The sequence below is a fragment of the Gracilinanus agilis genome, chromosome 3 (assembly GCF_016433145.1).
Source record: "Gracilinanus agilis isolate LMUSP501 chromosome 3, AgileGrace, whole genome shotgun sequence".
Taxonomy (NCBI): domain Eukaryota; kingdom Metazoa; phylum Chordata; class Mammalia; order Didelphimorphia; family Didelphidae; genus Gracilinanus; species Gracilinanus agilis.
Genome location: NC_058132.1, coordinates 142872407 through 142883549, shown reverse-complemented (window position 1 = coordinate 142883549; position 11143 = coordinate 142872407). Strand labels below are relative to the sequence as shown.

Here is an 11143-nt window from a genome sequence, read left to right as displayed (position 1 = left end):
TATATATATATATATATATATATGTATATATGTGTGTGTGTGTGTGTGTGTGTGTGTGTGTATCTTGACTATTCATCCTATATAATTTGTCACTGTTCCCTCTAAGTATACTTCTTCTAGCTACTGTGATGATAACAACAATCTTTTATTTATTTATTTATTTATTTGAAAACCCTTACCTTCTGTCTTGGAGTCAATACTGTGTATTGGCTCCTAGGCAGAAGAGTGGTAAGGGTAGGCAATGGGGGTCAAGTGACTTGCCCAGGGTCACACAACTGGGAAGTGTCTGAGGTCAGATTTGAGCCTAGGACCTCCCGTCTCTAGGCCTGGCTCTCAATCCACTGAACTACCCAGCTGCCCCCGATAACAACAATTTTTAAAGAGTTACCAATATTATCTTTTCTTATAGGGATACAAATCATTTGAACTCATTAGGTCCCTTAAAAACATGGTTTTGGTTTTTTGTTTGTTTTTTCTGCTTCTCTTAATTACCTTTTGCTGATTCTCTTGAGTTTGTGCTTGGACATCAAATTTTCTGTTTAAGTCTGTTTTTTCTTTATGAATGCTTAGAAGTCCTGCTTTTGACAAGAAGTGAAAGTATGCTAATTGGCTCTGTTGCCTCTTGGGTCTACAAAAGACAGTTTCATAGGGTTTTGGGAAATGAGCAAAAATGAATTTTACTCAAACATATAATTTTATTATTTTTAGTGATTGCTTCAAATTTTACAATATAAATGCGTTACAACTACTGTTTATTTACAATTTCCTTTCTGCTCTCCTTACTAACTCACTTAATTAAATTTTTCTTTTTATTCCTTTGCTAAGCTTATATATTGAAAAATACTTTTATAAGGAACATATTTTATGGTTTTGTTTTGCTAATGCTACTCTGGGAATTAACAAAATATTTGGAGAACAAACTTGGTCTTTAGGATTCGGTTTTGCTATTTGGCTATAGATTAGTTTTTGTTCATATTTTCAAAAAGTTATTTTGAGTCACCCACCCTTAGTCCTCAATATCACAGTTAGAAAATACAATAATATTTTAAATAAGAACCTAAAGATGGGAGAAATGCATATTGCATGGCCCTGAGGAGCAGGGCTCATGGTTGCCATATGGAGTTCATTAAGTTTCTTTTAAAGAAGAGGGTTGATAGAGGCCTACCTGGTCAACCATAACAATAACCAACAAGAAGTTATCCACTTAATGAGGGAGTAAAACAAATCAGAGAGAAAGCTCAGTAAAACTAGGGCCCACTCCTTAATGATAGTTAACAAGCACCTTTCTGTGTTTTCTTTTTGTCTACCAAGAAAATAAAATATTTGAGCTTTCCATATGTCCTAATATACAATTTTAGAATATTTGGTACTAGAAGATGCCAGTGTAGTGATATAGGAACTACTATAAGAGGGTGGGAAACACAGGGGGAAGAAGGAAACCATGCCTATTTGCATCAACCAAACTATTTGCATTAAATCTAATGTGCTTGAACCAGAAATTTAGAAAAATAATAATGAAATGGCTATTCACATGCTACCACTCTGCTATACTTTACAAAAAGGGATTCACTTGAGAATTTCCTTGCAGAGCACTCTTACTTCACCACTTTAAGCATCCATAATTAAATCTTCCTTGGATAACCCTCTCTCTGATTCAAATATGAATTCCTCAATGCCTTTTGTATTCCATTCAAGTCAATGCTGTGATCACCTTCATTCTCCTCCAGCCTGCAGACTTTCTCTACAGTGCCAAAAAAACCTCCTTATCACTCTTACCCTGGACTTCTCATACTGAAAACAACCTCCTTCCTAGAAACTGCTTCCTCTAATTGGCTGGTTCCTTTAGTAACTCCCATTTTAAGGTTACTTCAACCTATGTTCCACATGCACAGAAGTCACCACCACAAAGAAGGTGGGAACGTATATAGGTATGTATTCTCAACTCCTTCTATGGAGGAAGCTTGGTCATTAATTACAATATGTTTTTCTTTTATGCTATTTTCATTCTTTCTATTCAAATTGTTGTAGTGATTTCCTACACTGTTTTCCCGGTTTCCATACTTTACTATGAATCAGTTTGTAAATCTTCTCCTGTTTCTCTGAACACTTTCTATTCTTAATTTCTTATAACACAGCTGCATATTCCTTCAGTGTACCATAATTTGCTTATCCATTCCCTAATTGGAAGATATCTACTTCGTTTTTAGTTCTTGGCTGGTACCATAAGTGTTGCTCCAATCACTTGGTGCATTTGTGATCTTTCTGTCTTTTATCTTTGGTGTATTGCATATTCCTGGCACTAAAATCTCTGGATCAGAGAGTATAGATATTTTAATCACTTTCTTAGCCTAATTCCAAATGCAAAGTGCTATTTAAAGTAAACTATTCCAATTGTCTAAAAAAATGGATTCACTAGTCTTGTTTTCTAATTAAACAATCCACAAAATGCCCTGAAGTCATCATTTTAGTTATACCCTAACTTGTATTTTGTGGGTCGTCTCTAAATCTCAGTAGTCTTTGAAAAGGTGTATCCCTTGTTAACAGCAAAGTTTTGATCAATCACCATGTGGTTTCTTTGTCAGCTCACTGGGAATGACAATTTCAACAGAAAAAAAGGCCATCAATGTAAATTACACCTGTCTGGGTTTTCTAGTGTTTGCAATGGGGATTCCTTAAGTATTCAATAGCATTTTTACTTAGGTTCACTGCAAAAGAATGGGAAGTCTTTCCCAATGGACAGGAGAATTGCCTCTGACTACAGGGTTCGGTGAGAATGACCTAGACAGCAAACACATTAAGACGAAGTCAACTTCCTGCTTAGCATGGACTCAATAACACAGTGGCCCTCGGGTTTGATTTCATTTTGTATGACAGAAAAATTCTGACTTGATAACATTTTGCATTTACTGTAGAGAATTTTCAACTGGATTAGAAAGGCAACATTCAGTAATATTGGGTTCAAAGTAAAATATATGCAATAGAAAATCTAGAAAATGAGAATGATAATTTTCCCTATAATATTAATTTAATTCATTAGGCACTGTCAGAGCTGTGAGAATAATTGTGAGAATAATACCCTTTGCTCTACCCTGTGTATACTTAAGTTATGAACACATTGAGAATATCCTCAATGAAAAGGCATTGAGAGGCTTCAACAGACAACATGCTAGATTAGAAAACATCTGTATAGTTAATTGGCCAAAATTAAAATTTAAGATTTCTCTATATTTATTGGGGAAGGGGAAAGTAGAAATAAAGATTTATATAAAATCTCCTATATGCCAGGTGCTCTGCTAAGCACTTAACAAATATTATTTCATTTTATTCTCAGAACTCAGAACAGTTAAAGAAACTGAGTCAAATAGGTTATGTGCCTTGCCCAAGGTCACATAGCTAATAAATGTCTGGGGCTATATTTTAACTCAGGTCTTTCTGAATCTCTATCACTATATTACTTAAGAGGAAAATGTTTGACTCACAGAACCAAGATGGGATTAAAGGTTCTTTTCAAACTTGGATTCTCCCATGTAAACATCAAAGCATAGGAAGTTTTGATAGATATAACTGTAGAGATAATATCAATGGACTATTCAGTAATAATGACCATCAAAAGAGGTGTTAGACATTAATAAAGTGTTCACCATTGTCATAGAAGATATCTTGTATGAGGTCCAAAACAAAATAGTAATCCCTATTAATAGTATTTCCAAATACTCCAATTTGCAGCTATTATATCAATAGGTTACAATTTCCAGAGTATAGTTTAGTGAAAAAATGTATTTAACCATCCAGGTGGGAAAAGCAAAGTGGATGAAAACTTTCTATCCCAGTAAGAGAAGCAGTTGGATTTCCTGCACTTTGGATTAGTCTATCACTATATCTATCTGGATACAGGTACTATATAGATAAACACTGAGCTGGGCCAGATTAGGGCGAATCACATTTGAGAAGACACAGTGCTTTCAAAGATTCTCAAGTGGCATATTGCTACCAAAATCCATCTATCTCTTTAGCATTAATATAATCTAATTTAACATTAAATTAATCTAACAGTGATGCTGAGTATCTAAAAACACATGAAACATTATGATACACAATTACATTTTTAAATATTCCAAAAGGCAATGAAAAGACTTAAGTTGAACAAAGGTATGTTATAATATGTGAAAACCAATGACTTCAAGAAATGGAGTGAAGGACATTTTTAAGAATGTGGATGGGTAGAATGCAAGATAAGCCATCCATAAGCCAAATAAATATAAGTGACAGTAGATAGAGAATAAGAATGAAAACAATATATCAACAAAATACTGAAAGAACAAGAGAAAGGTTCTAGTTCACTAAGTACATATTCCTTGGAGAATTTAAGAGAAAAATACGAGCAAAAAACATATAGGATGAGAAGGTATGAATGACTAATTAAAAGCAGCACCAAAAAAAATTAGAGAAGCAAAAGACCAGAGAGCATATTAAATTTTTCTGTTTAATTGTTTGTCATGGCATTTACAGTGACAATACCAACTTTTCCATGAACGAAACTAAAGAAGGAATTACCTTTAATGTTCTTGGGTCTCTTACGAAATGACCCAGTGAACTACATTAGCTCTTACCTATTTGTGGATTACCTACAACAAATTTTAAATTCTAAATTTGCTTTACTTTGACTGCAAACATGTCACTTTCCCCAGCCATCATTTGGCTTATAATTAAGGAATTCAATCTAACTTTCATAATAAATAATAACTGTGCCAATCCTGGGAAAGTAAGTCTGTTGACTTCCCACAAAACACTTCAAAACTCAAGGACTTCTGGCATATCCATCTCCTCTCCAGTAGTTCAATTGAAGAATTTTCTGCAATTCTCAACTAATGTCTTGAATTAAACCACCAGATGGCTTTTAACTTCCAATCCCATATTATTTTTAATTCTTACATGAAAAAGAAATACTACTCATGACTAGCAATTTCTAATAGTTCTCTCAGCATGTAAAGAGGCGTTCTCAAAAATTAGAGCAACACCTTTTCTATGAGTTTTCCATTGTATTGTTACTATTCTGTGAATTATGTCACTATTTCCAATTCCTAGCAAGTCAAAAGCAGCTCACTGAGATTTGACAGTTTTACCCATGGCCACACAGTAAAGAGGTGGCAGAACTGGAGTCAGAATTGACAATTTTAGTTTCTCTTTTGTTTCTCTGTCTTTGGCTTCTCTGATTTTATTGGTGCTGCTTTTTATTGGTTGTTCACACATTCAAATTCTATATATATTTTGTTCATATTTTTCTTATATGAGCTAAATAGTTTTTCAGGAGCTATAGTTTCTTGATTCCTAAGACTGTCCAAGTTTATCATTACTCTAAAATATGAAATAGTATTTTTAAAACTAGGTACCCCCTTACCATTCCTTTTGGGATTGATTTAACCTGTATGATTTAATGCATTTTAAAAGTCTTTTAAAACACATCTATGCTTTTCTATTTCCTGAGAGGACCTTTGGCCACCAAGCCTGCATGTTTAGACAGCAGGATTAGTCTCAACATATCCTGTTAAACATCATTCCCTGGAACAATAATTTATCCAATAAATGGCACAACACTTGTCTTTACTAGAGATGAAACAAAGCATGCATAGTGCAGTCTTAACCTAAGAGAAGTAAGTGAGAGAATTACAAAATATTAACAGTAGCATTACCAATACTAAAATTTAAATTATATATGTATGTATGTGCATACATACATATATACATGTATAGACACATGAGAGGAGAGAGAGAAAAAGAGACAAAGAGAGAGGCAGCTCTATATATTTAAAAGAAATTATAAACTCAAGAAACAAAAGAAATTTAAGTATCATTTAAGAAAAATAAGATTGAATAAATCTATTTCAGTGTCTTCCTTTTCAAAAGATCTAAACATATAGTAAAGATAGTTATTTTCCAAAGATTACTAAAACAGATCCATAATACAACATAATAAATGGATTTAATCTTTTATAGTATGGTAAGAGATGACAGCTTATTCTTGATGTGCCTTAAGTAATAGGTAAAGTCTCCAGACAGGATTAATTCATATCCCACAGAATGTCAAAGCATTTTTCTTGAAACTTGAAATACTGTAATCTGGATCAACCTAGCAATGAATAAATCAATAGTTAACCAATGGCATGGCCCTTCTTCATAGGGCACTTTAGTTCATTCTTCAAAATAAGTTTTTATAACAAATTAGTTTTGTTGCAAAGGTCAGAAAAAGATGCAGCAAAAAGTGAAATGGCTGAAATTGGTTAACTTGTTGAAAGTTTCATAGAAAATCACTGTGCAAATCTTTCTCAAAGGCTCCACTTATAGCCTCAAGTCACATTTGTCCAACACTTTTCTCCTCAAGCCTGACATATGCCAAGTGTTGATTTATGAATGACTACTATTAATCAAAAGGGTGAATGCTAAATTCTAGTTCAGATGGGCCTAATTAACCAATTCTTCTACAACCAAAATGCTCCATTTTGAAGTCTTCTTCTTTTGGTAAGGTATGTTGCATCTATTTCACTTAAGAATCCTTCAAGCATTAAATCAAATTCTATCTTTTGCAAGTGGCCTTTCCCAGTCCTTTCCCTAACCCCGAAAACTACCGCCTTCTCTCTAAGATCACTTTCCTTTTACTCTGTATATATCTTGCATGTATATTGTTGTTTACAGATCAACTCTGTCATGAGAATATAAGCTTTTGAGGGCAGGGACCATGCTTTTTCTTTTCTTTTTATGCCAGTGCTTAACACAGCACTTGGCACTTATCTTGGAGGGGAAAAGGAGAGGAAGAGGGAAATTTTTTCCAATGGTTCCCAGATAATGCACTATGGTTCATTATTTTTTCACCTATAAAGCTAACATAAATCTCAAAGTTCTTCTAATTAACACCTGTGAACAGAAGTAAAACAGATGTTTTCTGCTAGACTCATTTCTACTTTCAGGTGAATGAATTTTAAAATCTTTTAGGCCCAGGCTTCTGATATTATACCTTATGCCATTTTGATAATAAGTCTTATGAAGCCACAAAATATAGCTTCAGTGCAAGAGAAAGAGCATCTATTTTCAAGAAAGGTATCAGATCAATATAAGACTTCCGGTTTGGGCTCTTCACACTTACAATCCTACTTCTTCCTTAGATATGAGCAGTAAATCATCTTTTTATATGCTAAGCTAAAAGAAAACCAAAAGAACAAGACAGAATAACAATATATGTTTAGTGCTTAAGTTGTAGTTGGAGCAAAGAGTAGAATATCACAAAGCTGGGGCATCTGGGTAGCTCAGTGGATTGAGAGTCAGGCCTAGAGATGGGAGGTCCTAAGTTCAAATCTGGCTTCAGACACTTCCCAGCTGTGTGACCCTGGGCAAGTCACTTTACCCCCACTGCCCACCCTTACCACTCTTCCACCAAGGAGCCAATGCACAGAAGTTAAGGGTTAAAAAAAAAAGTAAAAAAAGAATATCACAAAGCTTAGTGGCAGTCTATCTCCTTTAGGTGACGGGGAGGGTTCTGAGTTTTGTGTTTTATTCCTTCATAACAATCTCAAGAAGTCCTGGAAGTACCCTTTAACTTTATTCTAACTCCCTCTCTCACCTTTAATTCCTAGAGTAGGAGCTGTGGACAAACAAAGAGACATATATTATATCTTTTTTTATACTCGTCAGCCTGATTAATTTTTGATGCATGACAGTCCTTGAAATGAGCACACTGTCACCATGATTCAATATGTTCTGCACATGTACATAGTGGCCAAAGCTTCTTTCACAAGATCGAAGAACACAGATCAGGATTAGAGACACAGCACAGACAAGAAACACAAGGAGAAAACCTAAGACCCTGGGCCTTCACAGCTATATGGCCAATCATTTTCTTTACCTCTTATTGACCACAGAGGATCAGAAGATTATTGATTTAGAACAATAAGGGACCTTATAACACCTTAATTTTATAAAGATGAGGAAACTGAAGTCCTGAGATGTTAAATGACTTGCCCAGGGTCACCCAACTAGTAAGTGGATGAGATTTGAACCGAGAACCTCCTGATTTCAAATGGAAAGCATATCTTTGACCGCTCTTTCTTTCCTATCACCTTCCCCACAGAAAGTCTTCCAGATCATCTCCATTCTCATACTCCCAGAAATAATGGCTACATTTATCCCTTGGCAATATAGCTGATGAGCTACTTTGTTGATAAGACTACACTAAAGCAAAAAAAGAAATGTGAGCTTCCTCGTGTGTCCCCTGATTTATACTTCATTTTCAATCCTTTGATCCTTCTCTCTGCTTTCAGAGGATAAAGTGGCCTTCCTGCTGGTCGAAGCTAATTCATATACCTTTCATTTTCTCCCCATTTGACTTTTCTGTGACCTTGCTCCACTCATAATGCCTACTCCCCTCATTTTATGGAAACATTGAATTTAAGAGTTGGAAGGGACTTCAGAGGCTTTGGTCTAAAACATAACTGAGTAGAAATACTCTCTAAACTGAGCCTCCTACATGACCAAGGCAATCCAAATGACTCTTAAACAGCTCACTGTCAAAAGGTTTTATTTTTTTTCCCCTTTTCATCAAGATTTTGGATTTCATTGCTTTGTGGACCTCTCAGTACAGAAACTCAACCAACTGAAATCAGTAACTCATGCACAACAACTCAAACACCTGAGAATTAGTTGCCTGGTTCACCGGACAGTTAAGATCCCTGCCAGTGACACCACACAGTGAGATGTGTCAGAAGCAGTATATGAAATGAAGTTTTTCTGAGTATACAACACTCCTCTACAGAGAATAAATAGCCCTCCAATCACTTTAAAAACGTTTGGAGATTCCCTGTTTGCTACCCACAATATATGAATTCCTTTAAGTTCATCTACTGAGAGATTTAGGGCTAGCAGGGACTTTGGAAAACACTAATTCCAATTCCCTCATTTTAATGAATGAAGAAACTGAATGTCATATCAGTTAAGTGATTGCTAAGGTTACAAAGGTAGGAAGTGACAAACTAGGAGGTAACTCAGGTTTAAACTCCCAAATCTCCTAAATCAAGTATTTGATACAAAATTCCATGTCCTTTCCACTGTACCACCCTGACTTTTGTCTTGCACAGTCAAGATCCAATTTAATGTCATACTCTTCTACTTCATACATTTTATTCTCTATTCAAACTGGAAAGAATTCTCTTATCACTGGAGGTCTAGAAGGGGGACAACTTTGGGGGATATTGTACCAAAAAAAATTCATGCTTCAAGTAGGAGTTGGACTAAAAGTCCTCCATTGTTCTAGATATATTCCAGGATTCATTGTTTCTGTGAGGCTAAGAAGAAAAATCTTACAAATGTGGGGAAAGGGAGAAATTGGGCAGATTGGGCAAGATATTCTCAAAAAAGGGAAATAAGAGGAAAAACAACAGCAAACCAGCAAGCTTCCTGTGAGGGGAAAGATTAACAACTAAAGAAGCAAAAAAGTGAAAAACATACATTAGGTAGTACCCCACTTCAAGCTGTAGGGAAAAAAGACTAAAAGAATAACAATGACACACATACGTGACTTTTGAGAGAGGGAGATTTTGGGAAACACTTTTGCTGACATGGAGGCCAAAAAGGGGAAATCAAATATAAAGAAATAAAGCATAATCAAATACATTTATTTGTGGCCTATAAGAAACAGTTCCCTAATACTTTCCCCTTTGTACATTTAATATACATCAACCACTGACTATGAATTAAAGTAAATGCTGCCATAAATTTTAGAACAATTTCAGCTACTATTGCCCCAGCACTTAAGAATTAACAGGCATGGGCATCTCTCACTTCATGCAATTAATGTGTTTCTGTGTTGTGTGTGGATTTTTATATATTAAATTGAATTTTATGTGTACCAGGGGAATTCACTCTTTAAAAGAGGCCTATATCACATTCTTTGGGCAGGAAAATAATTATTCCCTATTGTATCAGCTTTATAATTGTGGGGTAACAAATAGAGTACTCAATTAAGTAATCAAAAGATTGGTGTGGAATCCTGACTCCATCACTCAAATAATGTAAGTATGAGTATGCATACTTTGTTTAAACTCTCTATATGCTAGTATTATTGGACACTGCACTAGAATAGCAGTAACTGTACTCACAAAATGTTCTAACTGGTCCCAAGCTCCCCTCTGCCATGAAAGCTCAGATTTTTTTGTTTCAATTTTTTTTAAATTATTCTTCTGTAGTTATGAGTTCATAAATCATAAAAGACCCTGAATTTGGAAGAATTAAAGTTGTAGGTGACCAAGAAGAAAATGATGAGGGTAAATAGCCAGTAGCAGATACAAATGACTGTATGTAAGAAGTTACATAGAAGACATCACCACGGACATATATGATCATATAAGGAAGTAGTCAAAACATATCACATCATAGCAATTAACATTTATATAGTGCTTTAAAAATATTATCTTTTTTTATCCTCATAACAACCCTGGGGAGGAGGTCTTATTATTTCCCCCATTTTACAGATGAGAGAATGAAGACAGAGAGAGGCTAAGTAAATTACAAAGAATCACACAGCTAGTAAAGTCTAAGACTGTATTTGAACTTCTATCTTAGTAAGTCATGAAACAGAGCTCAAATGTCATCTAGTTCCCTCTAAGCAATAATCAAGCATAATTTTCTGAATATTAAAGGACCTAGAGGAGTCAGCTACTATGTTAGGCAGATCCTCTTTTGGGAAGTTTTAGATCATGGATATGAAATCACGTCACCTGCAAAGACGTGAGGGGGTTATGACCTGCACTAAGAGAATAAATGCTTGAGTCAGAAATGGGCTAGAAATGATGAAGTCTCATGATTAGAAGTTCAGGGACTCAGAGCTAAAACATCAGGTCAAAGGGGGAGGCTGGAGAATAGGAACATGGCACGAAGAAGAATGTTGAGGAACAATTTGTTAGGGTTTGAATTGGGAAAGTAATGATAATTTTTACTTGGGAAATTAAAAGATGGCTTCAGAGCAGATGTGAAGTGAAAGATTTTAGTAAGCCAAGATAAAGAGTGAGTGTTTCCTGGGCATGAGAGACATCCTGCAAAAATACATGAAGACAAATATAAAATATACAAAGACATCTTATAAAACTAGGGAAGGTTAATA

At 35.0% G+C, this 11143-nt stretch overlaps 1 protein-coding gene across 1 annotated transcript in view; it reads right to left on the bottom strand.

Moving 5' to 3' along the window:
* The window catches only part of ATP8A2 (ATPase phospholipid transporting 8A2), a 727903-nt gene that overhangs the window by 325862 nt on the left and 390898 nt on the right, over nt 1-11143 (bottom strand). The window lies entirely within an intron of this gene.